This window comes from Lutjanus erythropterus, chromosome 7 (assembly GCF_056507025.1).
Source record: "Lutjanus erythropterus isolate fLutEry1 chromosome 7, fLutEry1.hap2, whole genome shotgun sequence".
In the NCBI taxonomy this organism is placed as follows: domain Eukaryota; kingdom Metazoa; phylum Chordata; class Actinopteri; order Lutjaniformes; family Lutjanidae; genus Lutjanus; species Lutjanus erythropterus.
In genome coordinates, this window is record NC_139323.1 from 35267961 (window position 1) to 35284068 (window position 16108).

A 16108-nucleotide genomic window follows, 5' to 3' on the forward strand; every position below is an offset into this window, starting at 1 on the left:
AGCTGTGAGGAGCAAACAGGGGAAAAAAGCACTTTGTACCCCAACCACATTAAGCTAACACTGGCCATATGTTTTCCTCTATCCATTTGAATATTCATAACGTTCCTTTTTTAAAATTCTCAGACTGCCTGATGTGTTCTCACCCTCGAGTGAGCACCCTGAGAGACCGACTGCAGCTGTGCAGAGGAAGTCTGCCTCCAAAGCATCAGTAACAGTAAAAGCCCAGACCTCAGTGAGCAGATTCAGTCTTACACCTCAGTGGAACAATAAAGTCAGACAATAATCTGACTTTAATGACAAACAACAAAACCTGCACGATAAAAACAGTACAGCCGGTCGAGTCAGAATCAGGCTTATTGCCAAGTGGGTTTTCACATACAAGAACCAAACATAAAGGGTTCTACCCAGAACCATCTGCATCACCCTCTGACAGGTTATAAAGGAGAACTCTTCTGTGGCGTAACGGTTCACCACAGAGCCCTCTGTGGGGATTCTATCCAGAACATTTCCACCTTTTAAGGGTGCTAACAAGAACCCACTTGGGGGCTTCTACCTTTTATATACTAAACCACCACCACCTAGGGGGTTCCACCAAGAATGCTATACTCTGAGGGTTTGTCTAGAACCCACCAAGGGGGTTCTAGCAAGAACCCGATTATATTCCAAGGGTTTTATCTAGACTCCACCCAGGAGATTCCAATTAGAACCTTTTTATATACCATGGGTTTGATCTAGAACCCACCTGGGGGCTATAATGAGAACCCCTTTATATGCCAAGGATTTTATTTAGAACCCATCCAAGGGGTTCCCCCAAGAACCCTTTTATATTTATTTATATATTAGAACACGACCATTGGGGTTCTACTGGGAACACCACTTTATATTCCAAGGGTTTTATCTAGACCCCAACTGGTGTTTCTACTAAGAATCCTTATATGTGCCAAGGGTTTTCTCTAGAACCCACCAAAGGGTTCAAGGATTTCAACAATCCTTGAAGAGCTCTTTGTTCCAAAAAGGGATCTTTGCATGAAAACAATTTCTAGTTGAACCCTTAGTCTTTCACAGAACCCCGGATCCACCATTTCCTAAAAAAAAAAAAAGAGTTCTTCAGGAGCAAATGTTTGTGGGTAGAACCTCAGCCCTTCAGGAAGAACCTGTTTGGAACACTTACTTCTAAGAGTGTATAAATAAAGACAAAAGTAAGTACTGCAGTTATTAAAATGTAAAATCTGCACAGTTTTGAGGAGAAATTAGCAAAAGTTAATTTTATTATTTGTAATTTTAAATAATGTCTGCAATTCCTTGACTATGTTTAAATGTTCCGACCAAACCCTTTCTTTATAACCCAAACTCCACCTCACTGTTTGATTTATGTACTCCTCATCATGTAGTTTACTGTGGACTGTGTGATGGGAAGTCTGGCTGTAGGCCTCCAGTTTTTAGTACAGGACTCTACAAGGACAGTCCTATCAGGTCAGCTCCTCTGAGAGGTTTTTCTCACATCTAATGACTCGTCTTAAATGTGTTCAGATCTAGAGGGCAAACTTGTCTCCTTCCAGCCACTCGCTTCACAAAATCAGTTCATCCTCCGTGCAACATGTAAATGTGAAACTCAGATATCTGATTTCAGCAGTGAACAAACTGAACACTTAATACACACTAAATACACACTTAATATACACCACTGCTGTTTCACAGAATACATCTAAAAAGTATTACAGAGTTTAACTGAATGAATGAAATGAAACACAAATACCATCCATTGAGCTTACAGGGCTTGGTTAGCAGAACCTTTCCAGTTTGGCCTCAGTTAGTATCATTGGTAACACCTGTGTTTATCCTACTATTTCATGTCAAAATGGCTGCTGTGCTATTGGCACCTTCATTTTTATTTTTTTTTTTACCTCTTCAATAATCTCCCTAACCCCATTCAGTGAAAATGTTGCCCCCTGCTGACAGCTGTGTGTAAACTGAGGGTAAACTTCAACACTTTAGTAACAGCAGAGTTTTGACTCCACTCATCTTATTAAGTTTAACTTCTTTACATGCATGTCTGTAGAGATTAAACTATGGATGTACTTGATACGTTAAAATTTAGATGTAATCACAGAGTCAGGATAGAGCAGGACTGACCAGTGAGGGTGCAGGAAGGAGGAGAGTGCACAAGATCTCAGTAGGATTCTGGGTAAACTTTGGAAGGAAGGTTGTGTATTTAGGCATACTTGACTGTCTCATACATATGAGCTCATGTGGGCTGCAGAGGGGATGGGTTTTGTTGCAGGAGTGGCAAGTGGCAAGCTTCTATGGACACTGATGTGTTACTGCAGCTGAAAACACCTGGATTCCTTTGTAGAAACTGCTGTGAATGCAAGTAGGAGTAGGGGACTTCATGCACCACAATCAAAGATAAAATTCTTACTCGAGCAAAACTAGTTTAGCAAAACTAGGTTTAAAATGAAGAAATCCAGATTACTAATTTTGCACAATTAAGAGCTAATCTGTGATGAGTAGACCAAGTTTATTGATGTGTGGGTTGGTAATGTTGACTTTCATCTGTTCTGAACTTCTTTATGAAATGTTACATTGCTTGCTAGCCAGATAAAAAGTGAACAAAATGTGACTGTTAACTTTCAGTTGCTCTTTATTCCTTTACAATACTTTATTAGGTAGCTAAAAAGTTAACAAAACCTTACACTGTTTATGAGCTAGCTAGACACTTTACAGCACTCATTTTTGACCACTATATTGCTTTATTATTACTTGATCCAATTTTAAATTTGAGTTTAAAGTTTTGGTGCAATAGATCAAATTGGATCTCAGTTTAGAGTTACAAATAAATTGTTTAAATAGAGGTTTAATTTAGTCTCTCTTAATTTTAAGCTGGTTTTAATGTATAAGACGACACAATATAAAGTTAAACCATGGTATAATCTGGTTTAAAACTGAATCCTTTGTGGTGCAGCCCAGTCTTATTTAAAGTCCTGCAGAAGGTTGATCTGAAGCAACAACAGCCTCCACAATACTGAGACAGACTGCTGCTGCTGCTCACAGCTGAAATATTCAACATCCATCCACACCTCTGCTCTGACAGAGAAACACAGAGAGAGATGAGGACTTGAACTCCTTTCTCTCTCCCACATCTCTCCTCCTGCTCGGCAACATATACACACACATACACACAAAACACACACACACACACACACACAAACACACATGCTAGTCTGTTGCTAAGCAACTGTAAAATAAAGCGGTAGGCTCTGAAGTCAGAGAGAGAGAGAGTTCACAAGTACCGCAATCCACTACTGTTTGTTTGGCTCTGTACATGATCCCACCACAGCTCTCCGTGTACCATCTGTGGATCTGAGAGGAGGACGTGCGACTTCTGCTTCCCGGTCCGCCGACCAATCAGCGTCGGCTGGGGGGGCGGGCCCAGCGGTTGCCTAGGCTACCTGCGTGATTGACGTCCAGCCTCCTGCAGCGGAGCGCGCGGCGGCGGTGTATCACTGATGCTCAAGCTTCCCCCCCGGAGACTGTGGAGAAATCTGGAAGAAGAGAGGAGAGCCGGAGAGAAAACACAGGAGCAAGAGGGATGCTGCTGATGATTTAAAGTGCTTCATCCTCCTCCTCCTCTTCCTCCTGCTCTCTTTATTGGGAAGATGAAGGCTGGAGCGCTGGAAGAAGCCGGCTGAAGGGAGAGGGAAGGAAGGATTCCTGAAGAAAAAGGGGGGATTTGTTGGTAAGAGAAGCCCCCACATCACTTTTCTCTGTCTGTCTTGGCTTTACCAGTCACCTGTCCGTGCCAGCACTGTGAATTATGGGACAGCAGGTAAATGGCAGGCTGGTTTGGAGCTGTATGTTCTCAGTGTGTGTGGGTGAGACAGATTCTCTGCATGCTGCGTGGCTGTTGGTGTTACTGTATGAAGCCTGTTTTACAGTATCAGTTATGCAAAGGCTTTAGCTGAGTCAAGAGCTGCTGCTGCTGCTGCTGCTGCTGCTGCTCTTGCTGCTGCTGCTCTATATGGGACTATAGGAGGCAGAGTGATTAAAATGACACTGTCCATATGAGCTGTGTCAGTCATTTCAGGGCTACTGTTACAGCTGAGGCCACGATTTTGAGGCTTGTCTACTGTATCTGCATAGGAGGAGGAGTATTAATTACATAACGCTCCAACTATACTCCTGAATCAGGCTGTGCAGCATCATAATGTCCCACTTGTCCAGAAATCCTTCACTGCTACAATCATTTAGAAAAGCCTGACTTTATTTGGTACCACTTTACAATAAAACTATCCTCATAAATGATTTAAAAATGGCTTATAATTATGTTTTAAACACTTCAAAAATCATTAATAAGCTGTTACTGCTCATTTGACAAAAACAGCAACAGTGACCTGTTGCTTGCCAAATAGTGAGCAAACATTTATCTTTTCTGTTAAAGGGAAACTTGAGCACTTTTCATGTGGATGTCCAGTCAGTGTGTGATATATTGACCAAGAAAACTGAGTTTTTCTGCTCTCTGTATAGATGTAGTACAATGAGCTACAGGATGCCAAGATGGCGCCCATTCAGTCCAATGAGAGTTGCTCGACTGGCGCATAAGCCAAAAAAGTTTTCTAGCTTCTGGGTTTACTTCCTGGTTATACGGCCCACTGAACATGCACAGTCGTGTTTGCCCCCTCGCCCCAACCCACAAGTTCCCACCTGACAGTTGTTGTTTTTTTGTCCAAAACATAGCGTTAGGTAACAGAAATACTCACCCAGAATGCCCCCTGGCTGCTCAGACGTGGAGAAATCAAAGCCGAAATAGAGAAGCAAAATGACACCCCTGCTGGTGGACTAACACGGGGCCTAACTTTGGAAAAAAAACTATGGCAAGAGACATAAACTACCAAACTACTGCTTGAATTGTGCCATGAATCACACAAATAATGTTTGTCCATTTAAAATGTACAATTCAAGGAAGTCATATTTTGTCATAAAAGTGTCAAAGTATAAGACTGTGAAGATTAATGAGATAGACTACACACCCAGAGGTTCTGTAAGTGATGACATGACATTAGCCCTCCAAAAGCTAACTTGTGTGCTGACGTACCAGGATGTAGTCACATAACAGCAGGTCTTACTCGTTCTTTCTCTTCGTGGCTGATAAGAGCACCAGGAGTCGCTGGTAAAACACTTCAGGTAAGACAATCAACAGCGAGATTGGTGTTGATGATGTACAGTCTGTAAAATCATGTTTTAAAATGATAAACAACATATGTGTAATTGGTGGCATGATTCATACAGGATCAAAAACTTGACCATGAAAAGTGCTTACAACTTTATTAAAGACCTAATCATAAACCACTTATAAATCATTTATCAGTCATGGGTAGTGTAACTGTAAGGTGGTACTCGGATAGTCTGAACTCTACTTTTGTGTGGAGGAATCCATGCATCTGTATGTATGTGTGTCTGTGTAGCCTCAGTGCTTCACTGGTGTGGGCAGATGTGTGAGTTAACAAGTGGGCAGGTGTAAAAACTCTTGATCCCTCGTGTCTTGTTACAATTTAGCAAGATCACAAAAAAAGCGACAATCAGAAACAGGTCATGCATTGGGTTCAATTTGCTCTAAGTGCATGGCATTCGTGCCAGCCCTCTGTGCCACCAGGATTCCCTGAAACGTCCATTAGTAACCTCGGGGTCAGGCGACAGCCGGCTCCTCCGCGCCCTCAGGACTCGGCTGCGCACAATCGGGGGACTTGGCTTTCTGCTCGGCTGCACTCATGCCGAAAATGTTCTGCCCGACCACCTGAGGATGCCTCAAACGCTTTATGGCTGTTTTAGATCAGGTGTGAAAACTTTCATCGTCAGGAAGTCTTTTTTGCAGAATGTTTTTTGTCCTCCCGTTGGGTTTTGTGGAACTGGGATCTCAGGTAATTTCTGAGGAGGAGTGGGTGGGTGAGAGAGAGAGCGGGCCCTCCAACAGTGTGTTATGTGGAGAATGGGCCCTGGTGAGTGATTCAAATTGCCATCTTGGGAAATTTCAAAGAAGAACAAATGTTAAATTAATCAGTCATGAATCAAGATAATTTATTGTCATTGTACAACACAGCGTTGTACAACAAAATCAGAGTTGTGGTTCCTTCATGCCACACACAAAAAACAACAGATATAATTAAATTAATAATGGAATAGGATGAAATATAAAACAAAATATTGTTAATAATTGTATACATAATTCTGTAGTGTATTCTTTTAAATTTGCATCAGACTGAATGTGAACAGCAGCAACAAGATAGTAATGATAATATGGTTGACATATTCACATTAAAAGTTCAACATCTGGGAAACACTCCTCCTCTTGTCCTGCTGGAGTTTTGTGTGTTGTGTCTCGTCGGCTTGGAACGCGATCCGGCCTGATCCGCGGTGTTTGGTGATGTTGTGTAGCAGGTTTCTCCAGTCTCTGGCTTCTTGTCGCTTGGCCATTCTGAGTGCCGTTTTGTCCTTTTCAGCATTATCCAGGAGAAGCCTTAATTCCCAGCCGTAGCATGGCCCTTATCTGCTCACCTCCGCTCTATCATAGGCGATGCATGCACAGCCATAGCAATAGCAATAATATGCAGCCATGTTTCCGGGTCTATACATTAGTTTTTAGCTAAATGTCATATATTACACCTTTAAATGAATAATTTCATATTTTCTTTGTGTTTTTTGTGTGTGTGTGTGTTTATAAGAGCAAATTAACAAACACATCAGAAGACTGTTGTTGGATGAAACAAGCAATTTGAAATTATAATTGGTATTTCATAGCTATAATATGCTTAGTTTGACTCACTGAATGTACAGGGTTCAATGTTAGTATTTCATGTAAAACAGCTCTCATGATCCCACAATACTTCAGATGTCATCAAACTTTGTCTTTTGTTGTTTTAATGTGAGAGAGACCCCTGGTGGCAGAACTTACATATTGTATGTTTATTCATCCAGATTGTTTTGTTGTGAGTTGTCGTATTTTGAGGATATCAGCTGTAACAATGTCTGCCTTCTTATGAATATAATGAAAAATGACACTCGGTTTGAGGTGCCAAAAGCACCAAAAATACATTTGAAAAACTCAACAGCAATGTCTCCATAATAGAAATCATGACCCGGTTACTCAAGACAATCCACAGACCTTGCTGTGAGCAGTTTCATAGAAACTAGTTTCTTTCTATGGTACAAAGAAAGTAGTTCATGAATAGCGCAACAGCACAGAGAAAAATATGTATTTAATTTAATTTAACAAACCACACGGTTCATTTTAATGAGTGAAGCATGTAGTTTACCAACTGAATTGATCCTGCTCAGATTTTCAGAGCACAGTCTAACCAGTGTTTGTTAAAACAAAGACATGCCAATCATTATTTTAAGTAACGTTAGAAGAAACTCATTTCTATAAAAATAGATTAGCCCACAACAAAAACTAAAACTAAGCACCAGAAGTAATTTTTGCACGGCACGCAGTGCCTTTGATGACACAAATTATTATACGTTGGAGATATTTTTGTCTGAGTCTGAGTCTTTGACTGGATTTGACAGTTTTTAAGGCAAAAAATGATATAAATAACTATATGAGGGATTTAGTATCCACCAGAATTATCTGGCAGTGTAGCAGGCTGTGAAGCAACATTATGTAGGGAGATACAATTACGACATATATTTTACTAGTTTGGTTAGTGGTTAGCCAAAAATGTCTAGAGGAAGGGGAAGTTGAAATCAAGACCTCGGTATTTCTCAAATCCAGGATACAACCCTGACTTTACTAAAACTTAAAACATTTGTAATCATTTGAGTCAAACAAGAACTAAACTTGAAGCTAGAATCAGCAGGATTTATCTGAGCTCTGGAAGTACCAAAGTTTTGGGTTGTTAAATTGTCCCAAATACTGCAAAAATTATGAGAAAATAAGGAAACAGAGGCAGAAGCAGTCCCTTACATGTACTTATAACATACACTTCTACACTGTTTATGCAAAGCTATAGATTGCTTTTTTATTGTTTTTTTTAGGAAAATGTTGCATATAAAGCAGTTAATGACACAAATAAACATGCTGGGGGATATTTTTAGTGGATTCTGATCGTTTTGGGACTAAATCGGACAGATTTTAAGGCAAAAAATCCATAAAATGAAAGGACAGAAATGACAGAAATGTCTCAGGGGAAGCTGAAATCAAAACCTCACTTCTAAAATCCAGGTTACAGCTCTGAGTGTACAATGACTTTTACACTTAAACACTTTTAATCAGTTGGGTTAAACAAGACTTTAACTTAAGCTGGATTAAAACAAAAGTATAAGCACAAAAAAATAAGATGATCATATCATCAAAATCCTCAAAAGTCTCATATATTATATAGTCAATATCTGGAACTTAATACATTTTTAAGGAGGATGTTTGATGCACACTCCTCCTCCTGAATGGAGACATTTTTGTACACCAACCATCTTGATGTTAACTGACTCACTCTGCTCATAAAACTCTGCTCCATCTTGTCAACTGGAAGAGGACTGACTAACATGGCAGCCTAACAGCTTTTTTTGATTCGTCATAGGTGATCTGAAGAGATCTGTGACCAGTCAGAGCCAAATATTTTTATGAGGCTGTACTCTATTACTTACTGTATTGCTGATTACTTACACTGCAGGTTTGAGTGATGTAACTGCAGATATAAATCTACAGAATTAATCTGTCATCTAACAGCTGAGATGGAGGCTGCAGGATTCCAGTTTGCTATCAGTGAGAGTCAATCGCATATTCCATAGCATTACAGTAGCTGCAGTTGGAGGTGTTCGGGTCTCTGGAGCTACTGCCTGTCTGCCTGCCTGCGTAGGAGGAAACATCTCATCTTCACAGCTCCGTCTACTGCAGATATAAAGCTCTGGGATTCGTTTCTGCTTCATTAGGCAGTATGCAGAGCAGTGGCAGGGAAAATGACAGAGAGGGAAACGGAGCCAGATTTGAGCCCACAACATCACAAGTACACGATATTCACCTTAACCCACGGATTCACCGGGGTGTCCCACAGATGAGAGACTCTTCCAAGTATACGGGAACATCAGCGGTCCTGTGATTGACTCCCGGAAAGCCTCAGATCTCTCCTGGCTGGTTAAGGTTTTGTTGAAATCAATCATGTTTCGGCGCGGCCTGATAGATCACAGGATGACAGCGACAGTTTGTCAGCGGCAATGTGTCAACACGAGGTGCAAAACTGTAATTAATCCAAAATTCTATTGCAAAATGGGTTGTTTTAAAAGTAGGTTTAAAAATTTTAAAATTGAACCATCATATTAATGGTGCACTTAAAATGACAATATTTGATGTCTCTGAAGTGATGTCTGTCCAATAATCATTACATAATAAAAAAGAATGCTGCCTTATTCACAATACACACATGAATACACCCACACACACATTTGTACTTATTAGCGCATGTACTGACATAATGCATCTCCAATCCACTAGTTTAGCCAAACCTTAGCCATCACCACTGCATGCCTAATCCATTTGTGCCAATGCTTAGATACAACTTTGATGCCGGCACTCACCCCCGGTTCGACAAGGGTGCAAAAGCATGCATTGCACCCTCAGTTTAGCATTTTGCACCCTGAGTTGAAATTTGAATAATAAATGCCAAGCGCATGGTGGTCATACATCCGTGGTGTCGGCAGCTGGCCATCTACGCCTCCGTCTGGGAATATATTCAGGGTGCACAGGCGGTCTCCACACACATCTTCTGTTTTGGTTCAGCAGCGCAACGTATGGTTGGGTGAAGGTGAATATGGATCAGCAGGTGTGGTGATTATTAAATATCCCCTCAGACAGTCACATCACAGCTGAGGCCTGAGGACAGCTCAGCAAAAAGGAAGCTTTACCTCAGCAGAGAGCATCAGGTAGTTATAATGGCAACAGAAATTAAAAAAATATATAAAGAAAGTAAAGTGATTGGTGGCTTCCTGTTGGTGACCTGGCTCTGACTCTGACACTGGCGCAGGTGCATGAGGGAGAAATGTGCAGCAGGAAGATCCACCTGAGATTACATTGGACTGACGCTGTTTTAGCAGTAATCCTAATGTATCTCACCTCTTTCATGCTCACATAGTTTAATAATTAATGTTACACCACAGCATTTGTACTGTGATGTGTTTCAAGGACAAAACATGAGCTACTTTTGCTAAAGAGAAAGTTGTGGAGGTTATGACATGGAGCAGCACTTCTCAGAGACTGCAGATTTTTAGGGACACTTCATACCAAAATCAAAAACACATTTTTTTCCCCCTGACCCTTAGCACTATTTATCCACCTAGATTTTTTTGCTGTGTGGGACTAAATGACCCTCACCTTGTGGTGCTCAAGGCACTAAAGAAATTAATTTGAAAAATTCAAAACCAGTGTCTCCTTCCAAAAAAAGGAACTACTTTCTTTCTAGTAGAAAAGAAAGGTCTAGGGATTATCTTGAGTAACCGGGTCATGATTTTTTTCTTTATTTTTTTGGTGCTTTGAGTGCCACATGCTGAATACCACTTAGTCTCATTATATTGGAGAGAAGACAGACATCTTTATGGTCAATATCTCCAAAACACTGCAACATAAAATCTAGATGGATAAATAGAACTACAGACCAGGGGGAAAATATGCATTTTTGATTCGGGGGTGAAATGTCCCTTTAACATAAAGTGGTGCTGTTCTGACTCATAAAGCGAACTGTTGCGGAACAGCAACAGGAATGACAGGCTGCACCATTTACAGCTTTTTTCCAGCTGTGTTGCAGCATAATCGGACCTGTGACACCTACACTGTTTTTTCTTGGTGTTGCGATGAAGATATTCGTGCACCCCTGCTAATTTCAGATGCACCTTCAGTCACTTTGTTCTGGAACCAGGCCTGTCTGCATGCTGCATGCTTCAGCCAGGACAGGATTAACTTAGTTTAGCTTAGTTTAGTTTATCATAAAGACCGGAAGCAGGGGAAAACAGCTAGCCTGTCTTATGCTATGCTAAGCTTAACTGAACCTGCAACAAATGATTTTTGCTGCTTCATTTGGAGTCGTGCTTCTGGCCGAATTAGTCCACTGTCCACTCCCTTCAATCTGTTTTTGGTTTCTACCAACTCCAGAAAGGAAATGTCTGCTTGTTTAGCTGCTAACGGCTCAGTTGTGTTTTCGGTTTTAGAAAGGCTGGCAGAAAGTCTTGAAGCTTCTTCCATGTGCTGTTTGTTTCTGATGTTTGATGGTGAACAGGTAGTGAACACTGTGTTTTTAGATTTTTTTTTTTCCCCCTGAAAACAGCTACCTGCTGCGTCTGAGAACTGTGAGAGCAATGAGAGAGAACCAGAACAGCGAAGTTGTGGGCGGTGTTCTGATGATTCATGCTCCCTTGTCGAAAAATGCTACTGTAGCGCCAATCAATAGCAGAGTAACCCTAACCCTCTACCCAGAAACTTGCTAAGTAGCACATCTTGATCGACAAAACACCAGGCAGCTCAACAATGAGCTTAAACTTGCTATAAATCTCTAGAAGCCCACTGACTCCTGCTCAGCACCAAACAGACACAGTTAGAAACTAGCTGGTGAACAAAGTGCAACCCTGAAAGATTTTTTCCCTCAGGACTTGACGAGACCAGACACAGAGGTAAAAGAGTGAATACTGGGCTTAGATTCATCAGGTGGAAAGAAATATGTCTTTAAATAAATGATCATGTTGCTCCGTAAATACAGGGTGTGTAAATAATCAGCTGTTTGCTAACAAGTTTGCCATATCAGCTTAAAATGTGATGATTTGTCCATTAAGAGTGGGCAGATTGATCCTCAAAGTCTTGATTTGAGCAGGCCTATTGATACAGGCATCAATATGATCGATAGAAAAAAGCTGATCCATCACACGTTAGATTCTTCTTCTTCTTGGTGCCGCAATATTTACATCTCTGCCGCTGTTGTGTAGAGGCGCACAAAGATCACTCACATAGAGATCTCATAGAAAATGTGATTTCACGTGATCTTGTGGAAACAGACACGGTGCAACAGTTCGCTTTAGTGAGGTTTTGCAGTGAGAAAAACAGACGCAGAAGTTAAATTAATCTGAATGAGAAAATATTTGAGGAGATGCATTAACACAGGTTGTTTATTCTTCAACCAGAACAGGATGTGAGATTTTAACTGTCAGTCTGTGAACAGCAGTCTGCTGCTGGCTAACATTAGCATGAAGAACTGAAAGTTTACCGTTGTTCAACGACAATGCCAGCTGCTCCGTCTTGTTGTAGATCATGTGTCTTCTCTTTATCCTGTTCATGGAATCTATCGATAACACCAGTTTTACGCAGATGTGTGTGTGTGTGTGTATGTGCGTCTGTGGCCAGTGCAGTTGTTTGCCAAAAAGTGTTTGAGAACCACAGGTGATAAAGTGGCTTTGGACTAATAAAACTGCAGAACTGACTGAATCATATTAGCGGTGTTACTGGTGTTGGATGACGCTGACACTGTGTAACAGAAAGTGCATTATGGGGAGTTGCTTGTGCATCATTTTATCCATCTACACGTGTCTCAAATGATGCACAAGACATCTACAATATCTATATGTGATGGTGGTCCAGCCAGAGAAAAAAAAGACTCAATGTTAGAGCAAACAGACACAGGAACTACTTTACGTCTTGAGTTAAAGAGGTTCGAGAGACGTGTGGTTCCAATATGGAAGCCCTTCCATTCTGTGGTGTAGTTTCATGGACTCTGTCTCAGCAGACAGATCTCCCTCTGGACAATGTGGAGGACATGTGTCCAGCTGGTGTTATTGTCTGGACATATTCATATCCAGATGATTGTCCTGTCTGGTTTCAAGGTTACCCGGCGGCGACACCCCTGTGGCCGCAACTGTATCACGCTCATGCAGCTCTGTTGGGTTCAGTTTTAACATCCTACCAAAAGATGCAGTTGCTGAGAAATACCACCCAGGACTCAGCTTGGAGGCTGCAAACTGTATTTGTTGCTTGGCAACATTTTCTTGTTGAAGGAGCTTGTTTTCTAACGGGATGTACCGGTGACACGCTGACCTGTCAGTGGAGTCTGAAGCAGTTTGTGATGTTTGGACTACTTAGCAGAGTTTGAGGTGATGCATCTGTTTGAGAAAGAAGAGTGCTGATGTTGAAATGCTGCTGTTAATTGAGACTAAAACGGACTCAGTACCTTTTTTTTTCTGTTTTCTGGTTCAAGTTGTGCACATTTTGATTCGGTTTGATTTAATCTGCCCCAGGGATGGCTAATAACAACCTTCAAGTAAAGAACACGAGCAAAAGAACGAGCAAATACGACAATCTAAAAAATACAACAGTTACATGATGAAGAGTTTGCTGTGCCTCCTGGAAAACACTGAGATCTCCACTTTGAAAAACTCTTCATCTAATCCCTGCAAGCACACTGAAGTAAGGCCCGACTGATACTGGAGTCTTGGGGCCAATGCCAATACCAGAAATAGTTATAAAAAATAAAAAAAAATTAGAAAATGCATAAACACACTTTTTTGTTTTTTTTTTGCACTGATCCCTCAGAGGTGATAAAGATATGTAATGGAGGCAGGATATTTTACAGTTTAACAATAAACTTTATTGTCCAAAATGATATCAAGGAACTGAAATAGTATTGGTATTTTTAAGAATTCTGAATTACTATGAATAAAAAACAGAAATAGAGCCAAATAAATGTTTATATTAAACCGGAGTGATGAAAAAGAATCTGCATTAAGTTGCATTAAGTCTTTAATTTTCAGTTATTTTACTGATTTTGTGTTCTTATTAAGCTGCGCAGTTTACTGTGTATGTGATATATTTCACATTGTTATGGACATGCAGAATTAAGTTTACTATGATAAATTGTGTTATATATGATAATTATTTCATTATCATTTACAGCACTTTAACTAGTTTTTTAATTTCACATTTACATGTATAGTATTTAAGTTTCTTCTTCATGTCCCTCTCGTCTAAGAGCTAATTAGTTCCTACCTGTTTGGGGGGGGACAGGTATGAGTGTGGTGCCATGTGTGCATCAGTTTTGTTGACCCTGCTGTGAATCCCAGACAGAAGTTGCGTGTCCTGTGCTGTCAGCCTGTTTTAATGAAGAATATGTGCACAAAGAGAAGTTGTAGCAGTTTATTATGAAGAAAACGGGCTTACAGACGGTGGCGGCGGTGTTTTTTCTTCGTCTTCGGAGACATTCAACTAGTTTCCACCCGCCAGGACTGACTGGACACCGGCTGGCTGCGGTCTACAGCTGCACTCTGCATTTATTTCAGTTTTTCATGGACTTGCATGGGATTTTACGGACAGTTTCCAAAATCACTCGCTGTCCTCACTGGATGTTGAGGACAGCGAGTCTCTCGCTGATGATGACGTGTCCAGAAACAGACGGTAAGCATCATCAAACGTCTTGAACTCTGCATCATGACGGTTCTTTAACATTACGTGTTTACTTGTGTCGAGCGGCTACTTTTCGTGACGAGGTGTGGCGTATTTGAGTAGTTTTACGAGTACGTGAGGACAGTATCGGACCGATATCAATATCGGCGCATCCGTAGTAACATCCATCTTTGACGTGACTGACATGAACTTATCTTGTAGTTAGTGGTCCGTTTGCCTTTACTGTTAACTTTACTTTCATTATTGCAGTACATTCTAAAAAAATATTAAATGAAAAGTAATTTGTATTTTGAGCAATTTGACCAGATACTTTTTATAGTTTTAGGTTTCTTAAATATTAATTTTCACGTTTACTTAGGTCCCTTTTAATTGGAGAAATTGTATTTTTACGTGAGTATAAATTTTCTGTACTGTACTCACCACTGATCTGCATATTAACGTCCATATTGACAACATCAGCAAAAGATAAAGAAAGAACACAAGCAGTTTTATACGTAATGGGGATATGATAGTGATTCAGCTCTGTTTACAAAAATGTCCAAATTAGTCCTGACTCAAGATTATGTTCACATGTCCAATATTACACATCTTATATGACTTGAACAGCTGATACGGTCTCACAGATCTACAAATAAAAATCATGATTTCAACAACCATCAAACATCTTCAGTCACATTGCACAACATAAATCCCCAGTAATTTCAGGGGTGAACCATACTGTCACTTCCTTCTTTCTTGGAAAAGTGACAGTTTGGGAACTGACGGTTTTTGATAAGAACCTGTGAGAAGGTTTCACTCTGATTGAAAGTTGAGTGAAGGACTCAGAGGGAGGAGGGTGTGACTCCGCTGCTGAGGACAACTTGACTGAAGTCTCTACACACCTCGGCTGATTAGACCTCCTCTAAGGACTGTGTGTTTCTGTACAAATCAAACTAGCCGGTTCGTACAGTTGGCCTGTTGACATTCAACATGTCACGGTATGGAAAACACGTGTAAATAATACATTTAATGATCCATTCAGCTGCCTCAGTTTTAGGCTCATGGTTTAACAGGTGATTTACATAGAGCTGAGCCATTGTTAATAAACACCAGTGCTTTTATTGTGACAAGTGTAAATGTCTGCTGTGAAAACATCCTATCTGGGTAAAGACGCACTTCAAGCTGCCATCTTTGTTTGAATTAGGAAATGAAGTTTATTCAAGTGGGCAGAAGAGTCTTTAAGGATTCTCAAACAGTCTCGCAAACAGTTCTCCCTGTTCTGGATCATGTATTTGTGGGCTACAGACTCGTATGCACCATGTGAGCTCAATACAAGTTAAAATAATACAAATTTTACAACATTTTAAAACAAACAACAAAATTTTAAGACAGGGCCAAATTATAAGATTACATGATAATGCACCATAGCAGGACTATATATTGTACGTACTTTAAAGGGATGGTTTGGATTGTTTGATGTAAGATTAAATGAGGTACATATTCACAGTCTGTGTGTTATCTACTGTTTTCCACTGCTTCACCTTTCCATCAGACAGACCTTTCTGCCAGGAAACTGACTTTATATAAGCCAAATATTTGCTCCCTCCTGATCAACCAGACTTCATTGGCGAAATCAGTCATTTTAACCCTCAGACCACGGGATTTGCCTTTTTATCACTGCTTTGATCTCTTTGTTTGTTTGCGGCATTG

The 16108-nt window shown here is 40.5% G+C and overlaps 1 long non-coding RNA gene across 1 annotated transcript in view; it reads left to right on the forward strand.

The window, feature by feature from the left end:
• The first annotated feature begins 3564 nt into the window (after positions 1 to 3564).
• The window catches only part of LOC146324309 (uncharacterized), a 39913-nt gene continuing 27369 nt past the window's right edge, over positions 3565 to 16108 (forward strand). The window contains exon 1 of the long non-coding RNA XR_014771224.1: positions 3565 to 3736. This is a non-coding gene — a long non-coding RNA (uncharacterized LOC146324309). The remainder of the gene's footprint in view (positions 3737 to 16108) is intronic.